Here is a 23,075-nt window from a genome sequence, read left to right on the forward strand (position 1 = left end):
CATACTATTTTATACAAAAACACATTCACTTTCAAAAATACTTCAACCGAACAATTTCATCTAGACTGTTTCATTCAAAAAATTTAGAAAAAATAAGAGTATTTTGACAGAAAAATTCATGAAAAGTCTATTTATTTCACACACTAAAATGAGTACTTTTACCCGAGATTTAATATCTAGAAAAGTAAAATTAAAACTGTAAAAAAATATACTTGTTGAAAGCATTGAATCAATTCGAGAAACCAATGAAATAATTAAAGAAATAATACATGAAATAGTTAGTGAAACCATTCTGACGTCCATTTAAATATTAGTATTGAGCCAATTTTACTAGTTCTTAATTAGTTTCACATACCATTTTATACAAAAACACATTCACTGTCAAACCGCTTCAACCGAACAATTTCATCTAGACCGGTTCATTCAGAAAATTTAGAAAAAATAAGAGTATTTTGACAAAAAAATTCATGAAAAGTCTATTTATTTCACACACTAAAATGAGTACTTTTACGCGAGATTTAATATCTAGGAAAGTAGAATTAAAACTGTAAAAAAATATTCTTTTTGAAAGCATTGAATCAATTCGAGAAACCAATGAAATAATTAAAGAAATAATACATGAAATAGTTAGTGAAACCATTCTGATGTCCATTTAAATATTAGTATTGAGCCAATTTTATTCGTTCTTACTTGGTTTTACATACCATTTTATACAAAAATACATTCACTGTAAAACCGCTTCAACCGAACAATTTCATCTAGACCGGTTCATTCAGAAAATTTAAAAAAAATAAGACTATTTTGACAGAAAAATTCATGAAAAGTCTATTTATTTCACACACTAAAATAAGTACTTTTACGCGAGATTTAATATCTAGGAAAGTAAAACTAAAACTGTAAAAAAATATTCTTGTTGAAAGCATTGAATCAATTCGAGAAACCAATGAAATAATTAAAGAAATAAGACATGAAATAGATAGTGAAACCATTCTGACGTCCATTTAAATATTAGTATTGAGCCAATTTTACTAGTTCTTACTTGGTTTCATATACCATTTTATACAAAACACATTCACTGTCAAACCGCTTCAACCGAACAATTTCATCTAGACCGGTTCATTCAGAAAATTTAAAAAAAATAAGAGTATTATGACAGAAAAATTCATGAAAAGTCTATTTATTTCACACACTAAAATGAGCACTTTTATGCGAGATTTAATATCTAGGAAAGTAAAATTAAAACTGTAAAAAAATATTCTTGTTGAAAGCATTGAATCAATTCGAGAACCAATGAAATAATTAAAGAAATAATACATGAAATAGTTAGTGAAACCATTCTGACGTCCATTTAAATATTAGTATTGAGCCAATTTTATTCGTTCTTACTTGGTTTCACATACCATTTTATACAAAAACACATTCACTGTCAAATCGCTTCAACCGAACAATTTCATCTAGACTGGTTCATTCAGAAAATTTAGAAAAAATAAGAGTATTTTGACAGAAAAATTCACGAAAAGTCTATTTATTTCACACACTAAAAAGAGTAGTTTTACGTGAGATTTAATATCTGGGAAAGTAAAATTAAAACTGTAAAAAAATATTCTTGTTGAAAGCATTGAATCAATTCGAGAAACCAATGAAATAATATAAGAAATAATACATGAAATAGTTAGTGAAACCATTCTGACGTCCATTTAAATATTAGTATTGAGCCAATTTTACTCGTTCTTACTTGATTTCACATACCATTTTATACAAAAACACATTCACCTTCAAAAATGCTTCAACCGAACAATTTCATCTAGACCGGTTCATTCAGAAAATTTAGAAAAAATAAGAGTATTTTGACAGAAAAATTCATGAAAAGTCTATTTATTTCACACACTAAAATGAGTACTTTTACGCGAGCTTTAATATCTAGAAAAGTAAAATTAAAACTGTAAAAAAATATTCTTATTGAAATCATTGAATCAATTCGAGAAACCAATGAAATAATTAAAGAAATAATACATGAAATAGTTAGTGAAACCATTCTGACGTCCATTTAAATATTAGTATTGAGCCAATTTTACTCGTTCTTACTTGATTTCACATACTATTTTATACAAAAACACATTCACTGTCAAAAATACTTCAACCGAACAATTTCATCTAGACTGGTTCATTCAAAAAATTTAGAAAAAATAAGAGTATTTTGACAGAAAAATTCATGAAAAGTCTATTTATTTCACACACTAAAATGAGTACTTTTACGCGAGCTTTAATATCTAGAAAAGTAAAATTAAAACTGTAAAAAAATATTCTTATTGAAATCATTGAATCAATTCGAGAAACCAATGAAATAATTAAAGAAATAATACATGAAATAGTTAGTGAAACCATTCTGACGTCCATTTAAATATTAGTATTGAGCCAATTTTTCTCGTTCTTAATTGGTTTCACATACCATTTTATACAAAAACACATTCACTGTCAAACCGCTTCAACCGAACAATTTCATCTAGACCGGTTCATTCAGAAAATTTAGAAAAAATAAGAGTATTTTGACAAAAAAATTCATGAAAAGTCTATTTATTTCACACACTAAAATGAGTACTTTTACGCGAGATTTAATATCTAGGAAAGTAGAAATAAAACTATAAAAAAAATATACTTTTTGAAAGCATTGAATCAATTCGAGAAACCAATGAAATAATTAAAGAAATAATACATGAAATAGTTAGTGAAACCATTCTGACGTCCATTTAAATATTAGTATTGAGCCAATTTTACTCGTTCTTACTTGGTTTCACATACCATTTTATACAAAAATACATTCACTGTAAAAAATACTTCAACCGAACAATTTCATCTAGACTGGTTCATTCAAAAAATTTAGAAAAAATAAGAGTATTTTGACAGAAAAATTCATGAAAAGTCTATTTATTTCACACACTAAAATGAGTACTTTTACGCGAGCTTTAATATCTAGAAAAGTAAAATTAAAACTGTAAAAAAATATTCTTATTGAAATCATTGAATCAATTCGAGAAACCAATGAAATAATTAAAGAAATAATACATGAAATAGTTAGTGAAACCATTCTGACGTCCATTTAAATATTAGTATTGAGCCAATTTTTCTCGTTCTTAATTGGTTTCACATACCATTTTATACAAAAACACATTCACTGTCAAACCGCTTCAACCGAACAATTTCATCTAGACCGGTTCATTCAGAAAATTTAGAAAAAATAAGAGTATTTTGACAAAAAAATTCATGAAAAGTCTATTTATTTCACACACTAAAATGAGTACTTTTACGCGAGATTTAATATCTAGGAAAGTAGAAATAAAACTATAAAAAAAATATACTTTTTGAAAGCATTGAATCAATTCGAGAAACCAATGAAATAATTAAAGAAATAATACATGAAATAGTTAGTGAAACCATTCTGACGTCCATTTAAATATTAGTATTGAGCCAATTTTACTCGTTCTTACTTGGTTTCACATACCATTTTATACAAAAATACATTCACTGTAAAACCGCTTCAACCGAACAATTTCATCTAGACCGGTTCATTCAGAAAATTTAAAAAAAAAAAGAGTATTGTGACAGAAAAATTCATGAACAGTCTATTTATTTCACACACTAAAATAAGTACTTTTACGCGAGATTTAATATCTAGGAAAGTAAAACTAAAACTGTAAAAAAATATTTTTGTTGAAAGCATTGAATCAATTCGAGAAACCAATGAAATAATTAAAGAAATAATACATGAAATAGATAGTGAAACCATTTTGACGTCCATTTAAATATTAGTATTGAGCCAATTTTACTAGTTCTTACTTGGTTTCATATACCATTTTATACAAAACACATTCACTGTCAAACCGCTTCAACCGAACAATTTCATCTAGACCGGTTCATTCAGAAAATTTAAAAAAAATAAGAGTATTTTGATAGAAAAATTCATGAAAAGTCTATTTATTTCACACACTAAAATAAGTACTTTTACGCGAGATTTAATATCTAGGAAAGTAAAATTAAAACTGTAAATAAATATTTTTGTTGAAAGCATTGAATCAATTCGAGAAACCAATGAAATAATTAAAGAAATAATACATGAAATAGTTAGTGAAACCATTCTGACGTCCATTTAAATATTAGTATTAATCCAATTTTACTCGTTCTTACTTGATTTCACATGCCATTTTATACAAAAACACAGTCACTGTCAAACCGCTTCAACCGAACAATTTCATCTAGACCGGTTCATTCAGAAAATTTAAAAAAAAATAAGTGTATTTTGACAAAAAAAATTCATAAAAAGTCTATTTATTTCACACACTAAAATAAGTACTTTTACGCGAGATTTAATATCTAGGAAAGTAAAATTAAAACTGTAAAAAAATATTCTTGTTGAAAGCATTGAATCAATTCGAGAAACCAATGAAATAATTAAAGAAATAACACATGAAATAGTTAGTGAAACCATTCTGACGTCCATTTAAATATTAGTATTGAGCCAATTTTACTCGTTCTTACTTGGTTTCACATACCATTTTATACAAAAACACATTCACTGTCAAACCACTTCAACCGAACAATTTCATCTAGACCGGTTCATTCAGAAAATTTAAAAAAAATATGAGTATTTTGACAGAAAAATTCATGAAAAGTCTATTTATTTCACACACTAAAGTGAGTACTTTTATGCGAGATTTAATATCTAGGAAAGTAAAATTAAAACTGTATAAAAATATTCTTGTTGAAAGCATTGAATCAATTTGAGAAACCAATGAAATAATTAAAGAAATAATACATGAAATAGTTAGTGAAACCATTCTGACGTCCATTTAAATATTAGTATTGAGCCAATTTTACTCGTTCTTACTTGGTTTCACATACCATTTTATACAAAAAACACATTCACTGTCAAACCGCTTCAATCAAACAATTTCATCTAGACCGGTTCATTCAGAAAATTTAGAAAAAAAAAGAGTATTTTGACAGAAAAATTCATGAAAAGTCTATTTATTTCACACACTAAAATGAGTACTATTATGCGAGATTTCATATCTAGGAAAGTAAAATTAAAACTGTATAAAAATATTCTTGTTGAAAGCATTAAATCAATTCGATAAAACCAATAAAATAATTAAAGAAATAATACATGAAATAGTTCGTGAAACCATTCTGAAGTCCATTTAAATATTAGTATTGAACCAATTTTACTCATTCTTACTAGGTTTCACATACCATTTTATACAAAAACACATTTACTGTCAAACCGCTTCAACCGAACAATTTCATCTAGACCGGTTCATTCAGAAAATTTAGAAAAAATAAGAGTATTTTGACAGAAAAATTCATGAAAAGTCTATTTATTTCTGAAAGGACCCGTTCATATACATTATAAACGATTCACAATAGTTGATTACATCGCGAGGTATTTGACCTCTATATGATACATTTTACAAATATTGCATTCGTTTTTAAAAGCCAAACTTTCTTTACAACGAAAGTTGACAGCATGCACACCATTTCATAATACATCCAACTATAATTGGCTTAATAATAATCTTGATAAACTCAATGACTCGAATGCAACGTCTTTCAAAATATGCCATGAATGACTCCAAGTACTATCTTTAAAATGAGCTAATGCACAGCGGAAGATTTCTTTAATACCTGAGAATAAACATGCTTTAAAGTGTCAACCAAAAGGTTGGTGAGTTCATAGGTTTATCATAACAATCATTTCAATATATTAATAGACCACAAGATTTCCGTTTATAAATATATGTACACTCGCAAGTGTATAAAACCGTTTTGCTTATGTTGAGGCCTCAGTAACCAACCTTAACAATAATATAATAAGTCATCTTCGCAAAGATGGATATGTACACTCGCAAGTGTATAAATAATCCTCAAAGTACTAAACATCCGCCCACTAGCTCTTATGTCTAGTGCAGCCTACAGGATGGGGGTGTTAAGCCCGACAGATCTATCTTTAGGATTCGCGTTTACATGCTCTTATAACATGTAACTAAATTACCTAGCACATCAATCCGCAGAATATCATTTTTAATCACTTGTCTCTATTTCGTAAAACATTTATAAAATATTGCATGTATTCTCAGCCCAAAATATATATATTGCAAAAGCAATTAAAAAGGGAGCAAATGAAACTCAGAATACTGTATTTCGAAGTAAAAATACATATAACGTCATTTAACAAGTGCAAGGTTGGCCTCGGATTCACGAACGTATCAATATTAAGATTCAATATTGCAGGAAAGTACGTAGACGCAACGGAGATGATAAACACTAGATTGACCTCACGAGCATACCCATGAACCATACCCATCACCTCCATAGCTATAACTCATAATTTCTTTAGCTTCAACTCATTAAAAAAAAACTATTTTGAAATCACTCGGACAGCACTCCGTCGTAATATTTTATGTATACTAATAATATCTTGAAATAATACAGAGCAAATATATATATATATATCGATTGGGAGAGTTTAGAGAAATATATTTTCAAGTTTCTATGAAAATAATGAAACCTATTGAATTCTATTTATAATAGATTTTTGAATTATTAAAGTGAATTATTAAAGTGAATTATTAAAGTATGAATTATTAAAGTGAATTATTAAAGTAAATTATTAAAGTATGAATTATTAAAGTAAATTATTAAAGTATGAATTATTAAAGTGAATTATTAAAGTATGAATTATTAAAGTGAATTATTAAAGTATAAATTATTAAAGTGAATTATTAAAGTATGAATTATTAAAGTGAATTATGAAAGTTAAAGTAAAGTAAAAGTAAAGTAAAGGTAAAGTTAAAGTATAGTAAAAGTATAAAAACTATGTATGTATAATACGTGTATAAATATATATAATATTAATTTAAATCATTATATATATTTAATAAAATAAAATATAAATATCGTTATATTTATTATACTGGTTAAGTAATGAGTTGTAAAAAGTGATTCTAGATATTTATAAAAGTTATATACGTTTTAATAATAAAGTTCTTTTTAAACTGAAAACGTCTTTGTACGTTTGAAAATAGATTAATAGAATATTATGGAAACCAATTCTCCACTAACTTTTTTCTAACTTTCATAAATGACACTTTTTGTTTTTATTTATAAATAACTTTACAAATTATTCTGAATATCGTTAAGAGGAATAGATTTTCTCAAATCATAGTGGACCTCTCAACAGAGACTTGTAATCATAATTCAATATTTTTGATAATTCAATCATTTAATATATTTTTTTTATTTTGTCGAAAATCATATTGAAACAAATACGTTCGTGTAAAGTATTATACATTTAATACTTTATTAATATTCTCAAGTTATAATATATATACATATACATATCTATTTATATATAACGGTTCGTGAATCGTCGGAATTTGGTCGAGGTTATAATGAATGTATGAACACAGTTTAAAATTCTTGAGATTTAACTTAACAAACTTTGCGTATCGTGTCGAAATAATATAATGATTAAAGTTTAAATTTGGTCGGAAATTTCCGGGTCATCACAGTACCTACCCGTTAAAGAAATTTCGTCCCCGAAATTTGATAGAGGTCATCATGACTAACAATGAGAATGTTATTATAATGATTATAGAGTTTTATTATGTTCAAGAAGAATGGATAAAATAATTCGATTACTCGAAGCGTGTGAGTGAAGTTATCGTAAATGAATGAAATAAGATAATAGTGATTCGTCGTATCTTTTGACGTCATCACGATTGATCTCCCAAAAGAAAATCTTTGTAATCTATATTGGATTTGATTATTCGGCGATTAAGGAAATTATGATTCTCTTCGAATTAATTCGATAATCCATTTTGATTTCTCTGTCGGATATTTCACTATAAATCCACCTCATTTGTTTTCTTATAACTCACACCTTCTCAACTCATATTTTAAAGTATTTGTCAATATGCTTCATCCAGTGCTGATTCTTGATATACTCCTCACTTCATATATGTCGCTCTTCTTTTTCATCTGCCTTCGGAAGAATCTATTTACTTCTACTATACTCTTGGTTTTATAGTGTTTTTAGTTCTCCCGTGTCTTTATATTGCTATATGTATTGATATATACGGTTTGTGATTTCTGGGTTATTGTTGGGTTTTATATCTTCCCATATATTTCAAAGTCATTGCTTCTTCTATAATCATTATCATCCACAGTTAATGTTCTCTTCTATTTGCTATGATTTATACTCCCATTTCTAGTTCGGAGCTTTGTCCTTTCGTTTCTTCTTCTTGCGATTAAGCACCGCTTGTAATGGTCCAGAATTCGCAGATATAAATTTCGGAATGAACATTGTTAATGTTCTAGGAAGGAAATTGTAATGGCACGATCTTGACTTGTCAAATTACCAGAATACCTCGGAAAAGGCCGAATCATCAAGAAATATTTTCTTGATATTTAGAGATCAAAGAGAATACAAGAGTCGTGTAACATAGCACATGATGACGTTATGATCTGTGAATCATCATGTTCCATTTAGAAACTCAGCATGAATTACTGTAATATAATCACGTTGATCAAGTGTCATTATATTATACTAACTCATGCTTCAGCTCCCAACACTTCTTCAAGAATATTCCTATTTTAAACTCGAATGTTTCAGAATTTAGAAACTAAAATAGTTTCTTTTATGATATAATACATATAGAGCGAAGAGGTAAATGATTTCAGATAAGAATAATTATAAAAATATTTTCAGAAATATGGATGATATTTATAATGAAAGATACGATGATATCTTAGAATGTCTAATATCAGAGGATGATGAAGGATATTGTCCGCAGGGGTTTAGAGTCAGGAGCAAGGTATTCGTTAATGACTTCAGCAAGTACTGAATCATTTGGATTCTTTGAAGGCAGGTTCAGCCTTTGTGATTTGTCCACAGCCTCCTTCATACTTTGCTCAATCCGTTTTCCAGCTCCAAAGCTTCTCTTTTTCTGAGCTTTGCCAATATACTATCCTTTATCATCCAACTTTTTACTGTTAAGGTCGTTTACAGTTTTTGCTGCTTCATCAGCATTTTTCAAAATTTCGAGAACTGGTTCGCAGTTTAGGGTATTTTTCAGAAATTTCTCTTTCAAAGAATGTAAGTCTTGGAAGTAGACGTTGTGTGTATATGTAATTGTTGATGTAGACATGCTGCGAGGTTTCAAAATACTGATTGCTAGTTATCAATAATTGGTATGGCAATTCTTGTTATAAGGTATGAATGAGTATATGATAGGGTTTCGATAATTATAATGATTTTTTTTTTTTGGAAAGTCAAAGATCAATGAAGTTGTTGGTAAGTTTATTGCTAATGTGGTGAATATAAACGATTCCCCGGTAACAATAATGAAGGGGTAATTGTTATAATAAGGTTTATTCGTATAAACAAATGAAGGTGATTTGCTGGAGCTGTGATAAAACTGTTTATTTTGGAAAGAGATTGAAAAATTATATTTGGTAATAAATATCAAAGGATCTGATACGGATACGTGTTAAACTATAACTTTGGTTTCGAGAGCTTTTCAGGTGCATGACAGTGGGTAATATGTGGTTGGATCATCATCTCGCATGTCTTTAGGAATTTTGAAGTGTTTGAACACATATTGCAATTGTTAATATACATATGATTGTAGTGACCCGAACTTTTCCATGTTTATATATATTAATTGAGATTGATATTTACATGATTAAATGTTTCCAACATGTTAAGCAATCAAACTTGTTAAGACTTGATTAATTGAAATATGTTTCATATAAACAATTGACCACCCAAGTTGACCGGCGATTCACGAACGTTAAAACTTGTAAAAACGACATGACGATATATATATGGATATACATATGGTTAACATGAGATTATGATAAGTAAGTATCTCCATAAGTATATTAACAATGAGTTATATACATATAAACAAGACTACTAACTTAAGGATTTCGAAACGAGACATATATGTAACGATTATCGTTGTAATGACATTTAAATGTATATATATCATATTAAGATATATTAATATATCATAATATCATGATAATATAATAATTTAACATCTCATTAGATATAATAAACAATGGGTTAACAACATTAATTGAGATCGTTAACTTAAAGGTTTCAAAACAACACTTACATGTAACGACTAACGATGACTTAACGACTCAGTTAAAATGTATATACATGTAGTGTATTTAGATGTATTAAAATACTTTTGGAAGACTTCAAGACATATATCAAAACACTCATACTTAACGAAAATGGTTACAGTTACTTTCCCATTCTTTTCTTTCATCAAGAATTCTAGTCGTATTCTTACCCGTATTATACACAGCTTCAAAACGTACTTACTATGGGTATATACCAATAGGAACTAGCATGGGATTCCACTCTTGATTATGTCATGTATGACTAATCAATTTTAACTTCTACCATGAGCTAGTCAACTAACTAGAACTCCTTTTAACCCCACTCACCAATTACCACTCATCATTCACTCCATTTCACTTCCAATTCTCTTTCTAATTCTCTCTCAACACACACACACACACACACTATTATGAACGTATTTTTCCAGTAGTTAATCATCATCTTCATAAAAAATTACTTCAAGAATCAAGCTATAATCATCATAGGAAGAACACTTCAAAAATCCCTTCAAGTTTACTAATTTACTTCCAAGCTTTCTAATCCATTCCAAGTAATCATCTAAGATCAAGAAACCTTTGTTATATACAGTAGGTTATCTTTCTTATTCAAGGTAATATTCATATTCAAACTTTGATTCAATTTCTATAACTATAAACTATCTTAATTCGAGTAAAAATCTTACTTGAACTTGTTTTTGTGTCATGATCCTACTTCAAGAACTTTCAAGCCATTCAAGATCCTTTGTAGCTAGATCATTTCTTGTCACTTCCAGTAGGTTTACCTACTAAACTTGAGGTAGTAATGATGTTCATAACATCATTCGATTCATATATATAAAACTATCTTATTCGAAGGTTTAAACTCGTAATCACTAGAACATAGTTTAGTTAATTCTAAACTTGTTCGCAAACAAAAGTTAATCCTTCTAACTTGACTTTTAAAATTAACTAAACACATGTTCTATATCTATATGATATGCTAAATTAATGATTTAAAACCTGGAAACACGAAAAACACCGTAAAACCGGATTTACGCCGTCGTAGTAACACCGCGGGCTGTTTTGGGTTAGTTAATTAAAAACTATGATAAACTTTGATTTAAAAGTTGTTATTCTGAGAAAATGATTTTTATTATGAACATGAAACTATATCCAAAAATTATGGTTAAACTCAAAGTGGAAGTATGTTTTCTAAAATGGTCATCTAGACGTCGTTCTTTCGACTGAAATGACTACCTTTACAAAAACGACTTGTAACTTATTTTTCCGACCATAAACCTATACTTTTTCTGTTTATATTCATAAAATAGAGTTCAATATTAAACCATAGCAATTTGATTCACTCAAAACGGATTTAAAATGAAGAAGTTATGGGTAAAACAAGATTGGATAATTTTTCTCATTTTAGCTACGTGAAAATTGGTAACAAATCTATTCCAACCATAACTTAATCAACTTGTATTGTATATTATGTAATCTTGAGATACCATAGACACGTATACAATGTTTCGACCTATCATGTCGACACATCTATATATATTTCGGAACAACCATAGACACTCTATATGTGAATGTTGGAGTTAGCTATACAGGGTTGAGGTTGATTCCAAAATATATATAGTTTGAGTTGTGATCAATACTGAGATACGTATACACTGGGTCGTGGATTGATTCAAGATAATATTTATCGATTTATTTCTGTACATCTAACTGTGGACAACTAGTTGTAGGTTACTAACGAGGACAGCTGACTTAATAAACTTAAAACATCAAAATATATTAAAAGTGTTGTAAATATATTTTAAACACACTTTGATATATATGTATATATTGTTATAGGTTCGTGAATCAACCAGTGGCCAAGTCTTGCTTCCCGACGAAGTAAAAATCTGTGAAAGTGAGTTAGAGTCCCACTTTTAAAATCTAATATTTTTGGGATGAGAATACATGCAGGTTTTATAAATGATTTACAAAATAGACACAAGTACCTGAAACTACATTCTATGGTTGAATTATCGAAATCGAATATGCCCCTTTTTATTAAGTCTGGTAATCTAAGAATTAGGGAACAGATACCCTAATTGACGCGAATCCTAAAGATAGATCTATTGGGCCTAACAAAACCCATCCAAAGTACCGGATGCTTTAGTACTTCGAAATTTATATCATATCCGAAGGGTGTCCTGGAATGATGGGGATATTCTTATATATGCATCTTGTTAATGTCGGTTACCAGGTGTTCACCATATGAATGATTTTTATCTCTATGTATGGGATGTGTATTGAAATATGAAATCTTGTGGTCTATTGTTACGATTTGATATATATAGGTTAAACCTATAACTCACCAACATTTTTGTTGACGTTTTAAGCATGTTTATTCTCAGGTGATTATTAAGAGCTTCCGCTGTCGCATACTTAAATAAGGACGAGATTTGGAGTCCATGCTTGTATGATATTGTGTAAAAACTGCATTCAAGAAACTTATTTTGTTGTAACATATTTGTATTGTAACCCATTATGTAATGGTCGTGTGTAAACAGGATATTTTAGATTATCATTATTTGATAATCTACGTAAAGCTTTTTAAACCTTTATTGATAAAATGAAGGTTATGGTTTGTTTTAAAATGAATGCAGTCTTTGAAAAACGTCTCATATAGAGGTCAAAACCTCGCAATGAAATCAATTAATATGGAACGTTTTTAATCAATAAGAACGGGACATTTCAATGATGTTCTAAGATTTTGAATGATACACATATTTTTGTGAGTTCCATGAATAGAAATGAGGTTCTAGGACAGTTTTGAAGTCAAAGTATAGTTTTGAAAGATGTAGGAATATAAGAGTGATGATTTCGATTATATCTTGAATCGAATTCTGAGATTTCAAAATCAGAATATGTAATTAGATTTTGAATAAGTATGGTTGTTTTGATATCTATAAAAGAATGTATATTGTTGTGAAAGTAGGGAGTATAATGGATGATTTGCTGAATCAGATTCGAATAATGTAACATATTAATTGTGAATTTATATATCTCTCGGGTATTACCTACCCGTAAAAAAAAAATTCACAATAAATATTTTGTACAAAAGAATTTTATTACAGTCTTTATGGAAATATATATGTGTATATTTCTTCAGATGTAATATAGATTTAATGAGTTAATATTAAATTAAACTCATTTGATTTATGGTTAAGGCTATGATAGATAATTTCTAAACTTTAGAAATTACATAATCGCCGTAGAATATTTCCCCAATGAAGTTATGAATCAATACTTCATCGTTGTGGTATTCCTTGGTATCTACATGGCGTATGACGTCGATGCTCGTGGGACAGATTGTGAAGTTGAGGTTTGCGATGCGGTTGTTGTTGGTGGTGGTAATGGTACTGTTGATGTTGTTGATGGTGGTACTGGTTATGCTGCTGGTGTTTGTAACCTTTGCACCATATTCTCCAAAGCCACTACCTGAGCGCGAAGCTCGTTGACTTCTTCTATTACACCGGGGTGATTGTCGGTTCGATCGAGTGGATAAATAAGATCTAGAATTTGGTGTAGTATATAATCATGACGAGATACTCTGGAAATGAGAGAGAAAATGGTGTTTCGGACAGGTTCGCCGGTAAGTGCTTCAGGTTCATTGCCAAGAGGGCAATGTGGTGGATGAAAGGGATCACCTTCTTCTTGTCTTCAATGGTTAAGTAGATTACGAACCCATCCCAATTCATCCATAATAGATGATGTCTAATTGGTTGATCTTTTCCGGTCACGCTGCTTTCGGAGCTCATGTGGAAATCCATATCGGCATAGCTGTCGGAATCCGAGGAACTCGAACTGGTTGAGGGATCCATCTTGTATGATCAGGGAAAGAATTCTTGGTATGAAATAGATTTTAGAATTTAGATTTGGTATTCTTCAATACATAATTTACATATGTATATATAATACCAAAATCCCATAAATTACGGAGGAATCTTTGAAAGATGTCAGTCAAAGTTCACAGTAACAGATATGCTAAGATAATAATTCGTCTATACACTATTATGCAATAAATGTAGGAAAACGCGTCTAGACTTAAGAATGATAAGCAGGTAATTTCTGACAAAAATGATGAGCAAAACTTTTGACATGCAGACACGGTCGAAGTCCAGACTCACTAATGCATCCTAACGACTATCAGTTAGACACACTAATGCAGACCTGGTTCGCTAAGACCACCGCTCTGATACCAACTGAAAGGACCCGTTCATATTCATTATAAACGATTCACAATAGTTGATTACATCGCGAGGTATTTGACCTCTATATGATACATTTTACAAACATTGCATTCGTTTTTAAAAGACAAACTTACTTTACAACGAAAGTTGATGGCATGCACACCATTTCATAATACATCCAACTATAATTGGCTTAATAATAATCTTGATGAACTCAATGACTCGAATGCAACGTCTTTCAAAATATGCCATGAATGACTCCAAGTAATATCCTTAAAATGAGCTAATGCACAGCGGAAGATTTCTTTAATACCTGAGAATAAACATGCTTTAAAGTGTCAACCAAAAGGTTGGTGAGTTCATAGGTTTATCATAACAATCATTTCAATATATTAATAGACCACAAGATTTCAGTTTATAAATATATGTACACTCGCAAGTGTATAAAACCGTTCTGCTTATGTTGAGGCCTCAGTAACCAACCTTAACAATAATATAATAAGTCATCTTCGCAAAGATGGATATGTACACTCGCAAGTGTATAAATAATCCTCGAAGTACTAAACATCCGCCCACTAGCTCTTATGTCTAGTGCAGCCTACAGGATGGGGGTGTTAAGCCCGACAGATCTATCTTTAAGATTCACGTTTACATGCTCTTATAACATGTAACTAAATTACCTAGCACATCAATCCGCAGAATATCATTTTTAATCACTTGTCTCTATTTCATAAAACATTTATAAAATATTGCATGTATTCTCAGCCCAAAATATATATATTGCAAAAGCAATTAAAAAGGGAGCAAATGAAACTCACAATACTGTATTTCATAGTAAAAATACATATAACGTCATTTAACAAGTGCAAGGTTGGCCTCGGATTCACGAACGTATCAATATTGAGATTCAATATTGCAGGAAAGTACGTAGACGCAATGGAGATGATAAACACTAGATTGACCTCACGAGCATACCCATGAACCATACCCATCACCTCCATAGCTATAACCCATAATTTCCTTAGCTTCGACTCATTAAAAAAAACTATTTTGAAATCACTCGGACAGCACTCCGTCGTAATATTTTATGTATACTAATAATATCTTGAAATAATACAGAGCAAATATATATATATATATATATATATATATATATATATATATATATATATATCGATTGAGAGAGTTTAGAGAAATATATTTTCAAGTTTCTATGAAAATAATGAAACCTATTGAATTCTATTTATAATAGATTTTTGAATTATTAAAGTGAATTATTAAAGTATGAATTATTAAAGAGAATTATTAAAGTATGAATTATTAAAGTGAATTATTAAAGTATGAATTATTAAAGTAAATTATTAAAGTATGAATTATTAAAGTAAATTATTAAAGTATGAATTATTAAAGTGAATTATTAAAGTATGAATTATTAAAGTGAATTATTAAAGTATAAATTATTAAAGTGAATTATTAAAGTATGAATTATTAAAGTGAATTATTAAAGTTAAAGTAAAGTAAAAGTAAAGTAAAGGTAAAGTTAAAGTATAGTAAAAGTATAAAAACTATGTATGTATAATATGCGTATAAATATATATAATATTAATTTAAATCATTATATATATATAATAAAATAAAATATAAATATCGTTATATTTATTATACTGGTTAAGTAATGAGTTGTCAAAAGTGATTCTAGATATTTATAAAAGTTATATACGTTTTAATAATAAAGTTCTTTTTAAACTAAAAACGTCTTTGTACGTTTGAAAATAGATTAATAGAATATTATGGAAACCAATTCTCCACTAACTTTTTTCTAACTTTCGTAAATGACACTTTTTGTTTTTATTTATAAATAACTTTACAAATTATTCTGAATATCATTAAGAGGAATAGATTTTCTCAAATCATAGTGGACCTCTCAACAGAGACTTGTAATCATAATTCAATGTTTTTTATAATTCAATCATTTAATATATTTTTTTTATTTCGTCGAAAATCATATTGAAACAAATACGTTCGTGTAAAGTATTATACATTTAATACTTTATTAATATTCTCAAGTTATAATATATATATATATACATATATATTTATATATAACGGTTCGTGAATCGTCGGAATTTGGTCGAGGTTATAATGAATGTATGAACACTGTTTAAAATTCTTGAGATTTAACTTAACAAACTTTGCTTATCGTGTCGGAATAATATAATGATTAAAGTTTAAATTTGGTCAGAAATTTCCGGGTCGTCACAATTTCACACACTAAAAAGAGTAGTTTTACGCGAGATTTAATATCTGGGAAAGTAAAATTAAAACTGTAAAAAAATATTCTTGTTGAAAGCATTGAATCAATTCGAGAAACCAATGAAATAATTAAAGAAATAATACATGAAATAGTTAGTGAAACCATTCTGACGTCCATTTAAATATTAGTATTGAGCCAATTTTACTCGTTCTTACTTGATTTCACATAACATTTTATACAAAAACACATATACTGTCAAACCGCTTCAACCGAACAATTTCATCTAGACCGGTTCATTCAGAAAATTTAGAAAAAATAAGAGTATTTTGACAGAAAAATTCATGAAAAGTCTATTTATTTCACACACTAAAATGAGTACTTTTACGCGAGATTTAATATCTAGAAAAGTAAAATTAAAACGGTAAAAAAATATTCTTGTTGAAAGCTTTGAATCAATTCGAGAAACCAATGAAATATTTAAAGAAATAATACATGAAATAGTTAGTGAAACCATTCTGACGTCCATTTAAATATTAGTATTGAGCCAATTTTACTCGTTCTTACTTGGTTTCACATACCATTTTATACAAAAACACATTCACTGTCAAACCGCTTCAGCCGAACAATTTCATCTAGACCGGTTCATTCAGAAAATTTAGAAAAAATAAGAGTATTTTGACAAAAAAATTCATGAAAAGTCTATTTATTTCACACACTAAAATGAGTACTTTTACGCGAGATTTAATATCTAGGAAAGTAGAATTAAGACTGTAAAAAAATATTCTTGTTGAAAGCATTGAATCAATTCGAGAAACCAATGAAATAATTAAAGAAATAATACATGAAATAGTTAGTGAAACCATTCTGACGTCCATTTAAATATTAGTATTGAGCCAATTTTACTCGTTCTTACTTGGTTTCACATACCATTTTATACAAAAACACATTCACTGTCAAACCGCTTCAACCGAACAATTTCATCTAGACCGGTTCATTCAGAAAATTTAGAAAAAATAAGAGTATTTTGACAAAAAAATTCATGAAAAGTCTATTTATTTCACACACTAAAATGAGTACTTTTACGCGAGATTTAATATCTAGGAAAGTAGAATTAAAACTGTAAAAAAATATTCTTGTTGAAAGCATTGAATCACTTCGAGAAACTAATGAAATAATTAAAGAAATAATACATGAAATAGTTAGTGAAACCATTCTGACGTCCATTTAAATATTAGTATTGAGCCAATTTTACTCGTTCTTACTTGATTTCACATACCATTTTATACAAAAACACATTCACTGTCAAACGGCTTCAACCGAACAATTTCATCTAGACCGGTTCATTCACAAAATTTAAAAAAATAAGAGTATTTTGACAGAAAAAATTCATAAAAAGTCTATTAATTTCACACACTAAAATGAGTACTTTTACGTGAGATTTAATATCTAGGAAAGTAAAATTAAAACTGTAAAAAAATATTCTTGTTGAAAGCATTGAATCAATTCGAGAAACCAATGAAATAATTACAGAAATAATACATGAAATAGTTATTGAAACCATTCTGACGTCCATTTAAATATTAGTATTGAGCCAATTTTACTCGTTCTTACTTGGTTTCACATACCATTTTTATACAAAAACACATTCACTGTCAAACCGCTTCAACCGAACAATTTCATCTAGACCGGTTCATTCAGAAAATTTAAAAAAAAATAAGAGTATTTTGACAGAAAAATTCATGAAAAGTCAATTTATTTCACACACTAAAATAAGTACTTTTACGCGAGATTTAATATCTAGGAAAGTAAAATTAAAACTGTAAAAAAATATTCTTGTTGAAAGCATTGAATCAATTGGAGAAATCAATGAAATAATTAAAGAAATAATACATGAAATAGATAGTGAAACCATTCTGACGTCCATTTAAATATTAGTATTGAGCCAATTTTACTCGTTCTTACTTGGTTTCATATACCATTTATACAAAACACATTCACTGTCAAACCGCTTCAACCGAACAATTTCATCTAGACCGGTTCATTCAGAAAATTTAAAAAAAATAAGAGTATTTTGACAGAAAAATTCACGAAAAGTCTATTTATTTCACACACTAAAATGAGTAATTTTACGCGAGATTTAATATCTAGAAAAGTAAAATTAAAACGGTAAAAAAATATTCTTGTTGAAAGCTTTGAATCTGTAACGACCCGCACTTTTTCGATCATACTATACTTATAAGATTAATATTTACATAAATTAAACCTTGCCAACATGATAAGCAATCCAAATTGTCGAGACTTATATTTCCGAAAAGAGTTTTACACAACGTTTGACCGTCTAGTTTGACCGATGATATCACGAACTATACAATATATGATAATTATACGTTTGTGTATATAAATGTATATATACATATTTAACATGATTAATAAATGTTTTAATATCTCATTTTGTATTAATAACAACAAGTTATATGTGTATTTTGAAACTACTAACTTAAGTTTTCAAAACGATAACTATACGTAACGTTATTTGACATAAATACTTAAGACATATAATGTTTATACATATATTGTATAAGTAATGTATTTAATCACTTTTAAAGACTTAAATACATAAAACCATATAAGTGTATTCACAAAAGATAGCTATATTTGAATCCTCATTTCATTTTTCACAAAATTTCTATACGTATACCTAGAGTATTTGTACTCGTATCATACCAAGCTTCTATACGTATTTACTAATAGTAAATACACATCAAAATCACCACCTAACCAGCCATTATTCATGCCATGAGGGCTAGGTAATTGATTTTGGAAGCTTATTGACTAATTACACAAAAGAACAACTTGAAATCTTGTCATGGATACCCCATGAAACACGTTTTTTGTAGCTTATATACATGAGCATTTTTGATTCATTTTACCTTAAATTCTCTAGCAAAACACACACATACTTTGAAGCCTTAAAACCCTTAATCAATTCAGCAAAGTTTCCAAGGAGATCTAGCTTCAAAAACCATACTAAAACACCATAAGAAAACCATACAAAAACACTTCAAGAAAACCTTCCAAGAACACCAACTTACTTCCAATCTTTCATCCACTTATATCACCCTTTTGATTCTAGCTTCTTACTCCTCTTTTACAGCAATCTTATCCAAGGAACTTGAGGTAGAATCTATGTTCATAACCTTATTCAATTCATATATATATAGCTATCTTATTTTGTGGTACAAAAGTTTAACAACAAGAACATAGTTTGAATGTTTTCAAACTTGTTTGCAAACTAAATAGATCCTTCTAACTTAACTTTTAAAATACTTCAAGACATGTAACATAACTTATTTATATGTTAATTTAACAAGGTAAAACTTGGTTTTTCAAAGTATAAGTATTTTTGGAAAAATGGTCATTAAATGATTTTGTTGTAACAAAAATGTTTAATTTCATATGTTTCAATAATGTTTCACTTATGCCGTATGATTTTGAATACAAACCAAGGTATTTACAGTTCATAGTCTTAAAGAAGAACTCGATCCAAGAAGATGGCAATTTGAATCAACGAAAACGGATTTGTAACGAAGAAACTATGACCGAAACAAAATTGGTTATCCTAGATCATTTCAACTACGGGATCAATTGAAAAAAAATGATATAAATCACATATTTCTAAGATAACATGATATTTTATATATATGTACTTATAATTCAATTTTATATGGTTCAGGATCACCCGTAAACAACACGAGAAGATTAATTATAAGATCCCATGATTGTACGCAACACGTCATTTGACAACACCGGTACTTTATGTACGCAACACGTCATTTGACAACACCGGTACCATGAGTCAAGATTAATCTCGACCAATACATATACGATGGGGTTTTATTTATTTTGTTGGGGGTTTTATTTATTTCATTGCGGGCATATTAAACATCTAAAAATGAACCATTAAAATTGAATTACTAATATCGGACTGCTAACTACGGACTAAGGAATTATTCAAAGTATTAAAAGTATAACAAGTATATATTTATAACGTTTGTTTAAAAATGAAAACATATTGATATATTATATATGGATAGGTTCGTGATATCAACCGGAAGACCGAGTCAAATTATTTATATCATCAAGACAAGAGTGAGTATATAGTCCCACTTTTAAACTCTAAATATTTCGGGATGAGAATACATGTATTTTATGTTTTACGATATGGACACAAGTAACTGAAAAATATATTCTACGTTGAGTTGTACCACTGGCATACTTCCCTGTAGCTTGGTAACTAATATTTACAGCGGTATTGTAAACGCGAATCCTGTTGATAGATCTATCGGGCCTGACAACCCCAACCGGACTGGACGACCAGTATTCAACGGTTGCACAGTACTTCGTTTTGTGACTACACTTGGTACGGTGTAGTAAGATTTCATATTAAAGGGAATATGCGACGTGAAAATGTTAAGTATGGTTACCGAGTGCTCAACCACTTAGAATACTTTTATTAAACTGTTTATATACGAAATCTTGTGGTCTATATATATATTGCTGCCGGCATTAAACCTATATCTCACCAACTTTATGTTGACCTTTTAAAACATGTTTATTCTCAGGTGATTTCTAAAGCTTCCGCTGCATTATGTTGGATCTAAGCAGGATCTTGCGTACGCATGTTTGTGTCAAAAATAAAACTGCATATCCGAGATGTTGTACTGTAAAATATGCTAGAAACCGTGTTGTTATTATCATTTGTAAAGTTTGTAAGTCGAAGATTATCGCTAAACGATAATCATCTTTTTATTGTCTAAAGCTTGTAACAAAAATAACGGTTGTGGTTTGTAATGTATAATATATGCAGTTTCTTTTAAAAATGTCGCATATAGAGGTCAATACCTCGCAATGAAATCATACGTTATCTAACACGTTCTTATGGTTAAGGACGGGTTATGACATGTGGTATCAGAGCGTTGGTCTTAGCGAACCAGGTTTGCATTAGTGTGTCTAACCGAGAAGTCGTTAGGATACATTAGTAAAGTCTGGACTTTGACCGGGTCTGATTTTAAAAAAAAAAAAAAAAACCATTGCTTATCACTGTTGGTTAAAATTTATGTGTAAATATTATGTAAGTACTAATGGGTTAGTTGTTGTGTGATAGATGTCGGGCTCGAAACTTATTATCACATTCAGCGACTCCGAATCAGAACCTTCAGATTGTGTTTCAGTCATTAACATATCCGATGACGAAAGTGGTATTTTTGGGGAAGACTCACAATTTCCGGATGAACCAACTATAGAAATATCGGAAAGTGAACCCGAGGAGGAAAGTGAACCCGAGGAGGAAAGTGAACCCGAGGAAGAAATACAGGAAATTACAAAAGACGAGTTCGAACTAGGAAAGAAACGAAAGGCTAATGAATTAGAAAATCCAAATCCCGAGTTTAATGAGAATGATGTGGCACCAATTCCACTCAACACTACCACCCCTATCCCCGCTATTCCTATTAGTGCTATCCCCGCATCTAGTACTTCGGCACCTCAGCCAAAACGTAGGGAGACAGCTAGGATTCGCGTTGGGGGATTCCCTGGACATAAATGTTTTCGGAAATAGACCAAATGATGCGCTGCCGTATTAAACCATGGAATCACATAATGTTTTGTATAATATTATTAGTGTGGTTTGTTTAAAGTTTGATGTAAGCATATGTAAAATAGCGAAGTATGAAATGCAATAATTTTCCATGGTTAAGTATTATTTAGATTGTAGTAATTGATTCTGTACTAAGCTATTAAGTATGAACATTAACGGGTAGGTACTACCCAAGATATAATTATAAAACGCTAATAAGAAGAAAAGGCTTTTATAATAATACCTGGTTCATATTATTAACAAGCTATAAATGTACTATAAATACACACTACATCTATAATATTCCATGTGAATAATTATTTTCTTTCATTAGGAAATGGCGCGATTGAATCGAATGACGGAACAAGAACTCGAGGAACTCATCAACCAGCGAGTGAACGATAGAATGCTATGGGTCGAAGCTGCAAGAGCTGCTGCAGTTAACCCAAATCCTCGTGTAGGATGCTCCTACAAGACGTTTCAAGCTTGCAAGCCATCATCATTCAGTGGAACGGAAGGACCGATCGGTTTAACCCGATGGATAGAAAAGATGGAGACGGTGTTTAAAATCAGTGGTTGTGATGAAAAAGACATGACCAAGTTTGCATCATGCACTTTACAAGATAGTGCACTCACATGGTGGAAGAATTATGTGAAGGCGGTAGGAGGAGATGTAGCTTATGATACTCCATGGGAAGAATTCAAAGCGATGATAATCACCGAGTATTGTCCAAGGAATGAGGTTATTAAGTTAGAAGATGAGTTACGA

Source organism: Rutidosis leptorrhynchoides, chromosome 11, assembly GCF_046630445.1.
Source record: "Rutidosis leptorrhynchoides isolate AG116_Rl617_1_P2 chromosome 11, CSIRO_AGI_Rlap_v1, whole genome shotgun sequence".
In the NCBI taxonomy this organism is placed as follows: domain Eukaryota; kingdom Viridiplantae; phylum Streptophyta; class Magnoliopsida; order Asterales; family Asteraceae; genus Rutidosis; species Rutidosis leptorrhynchoides.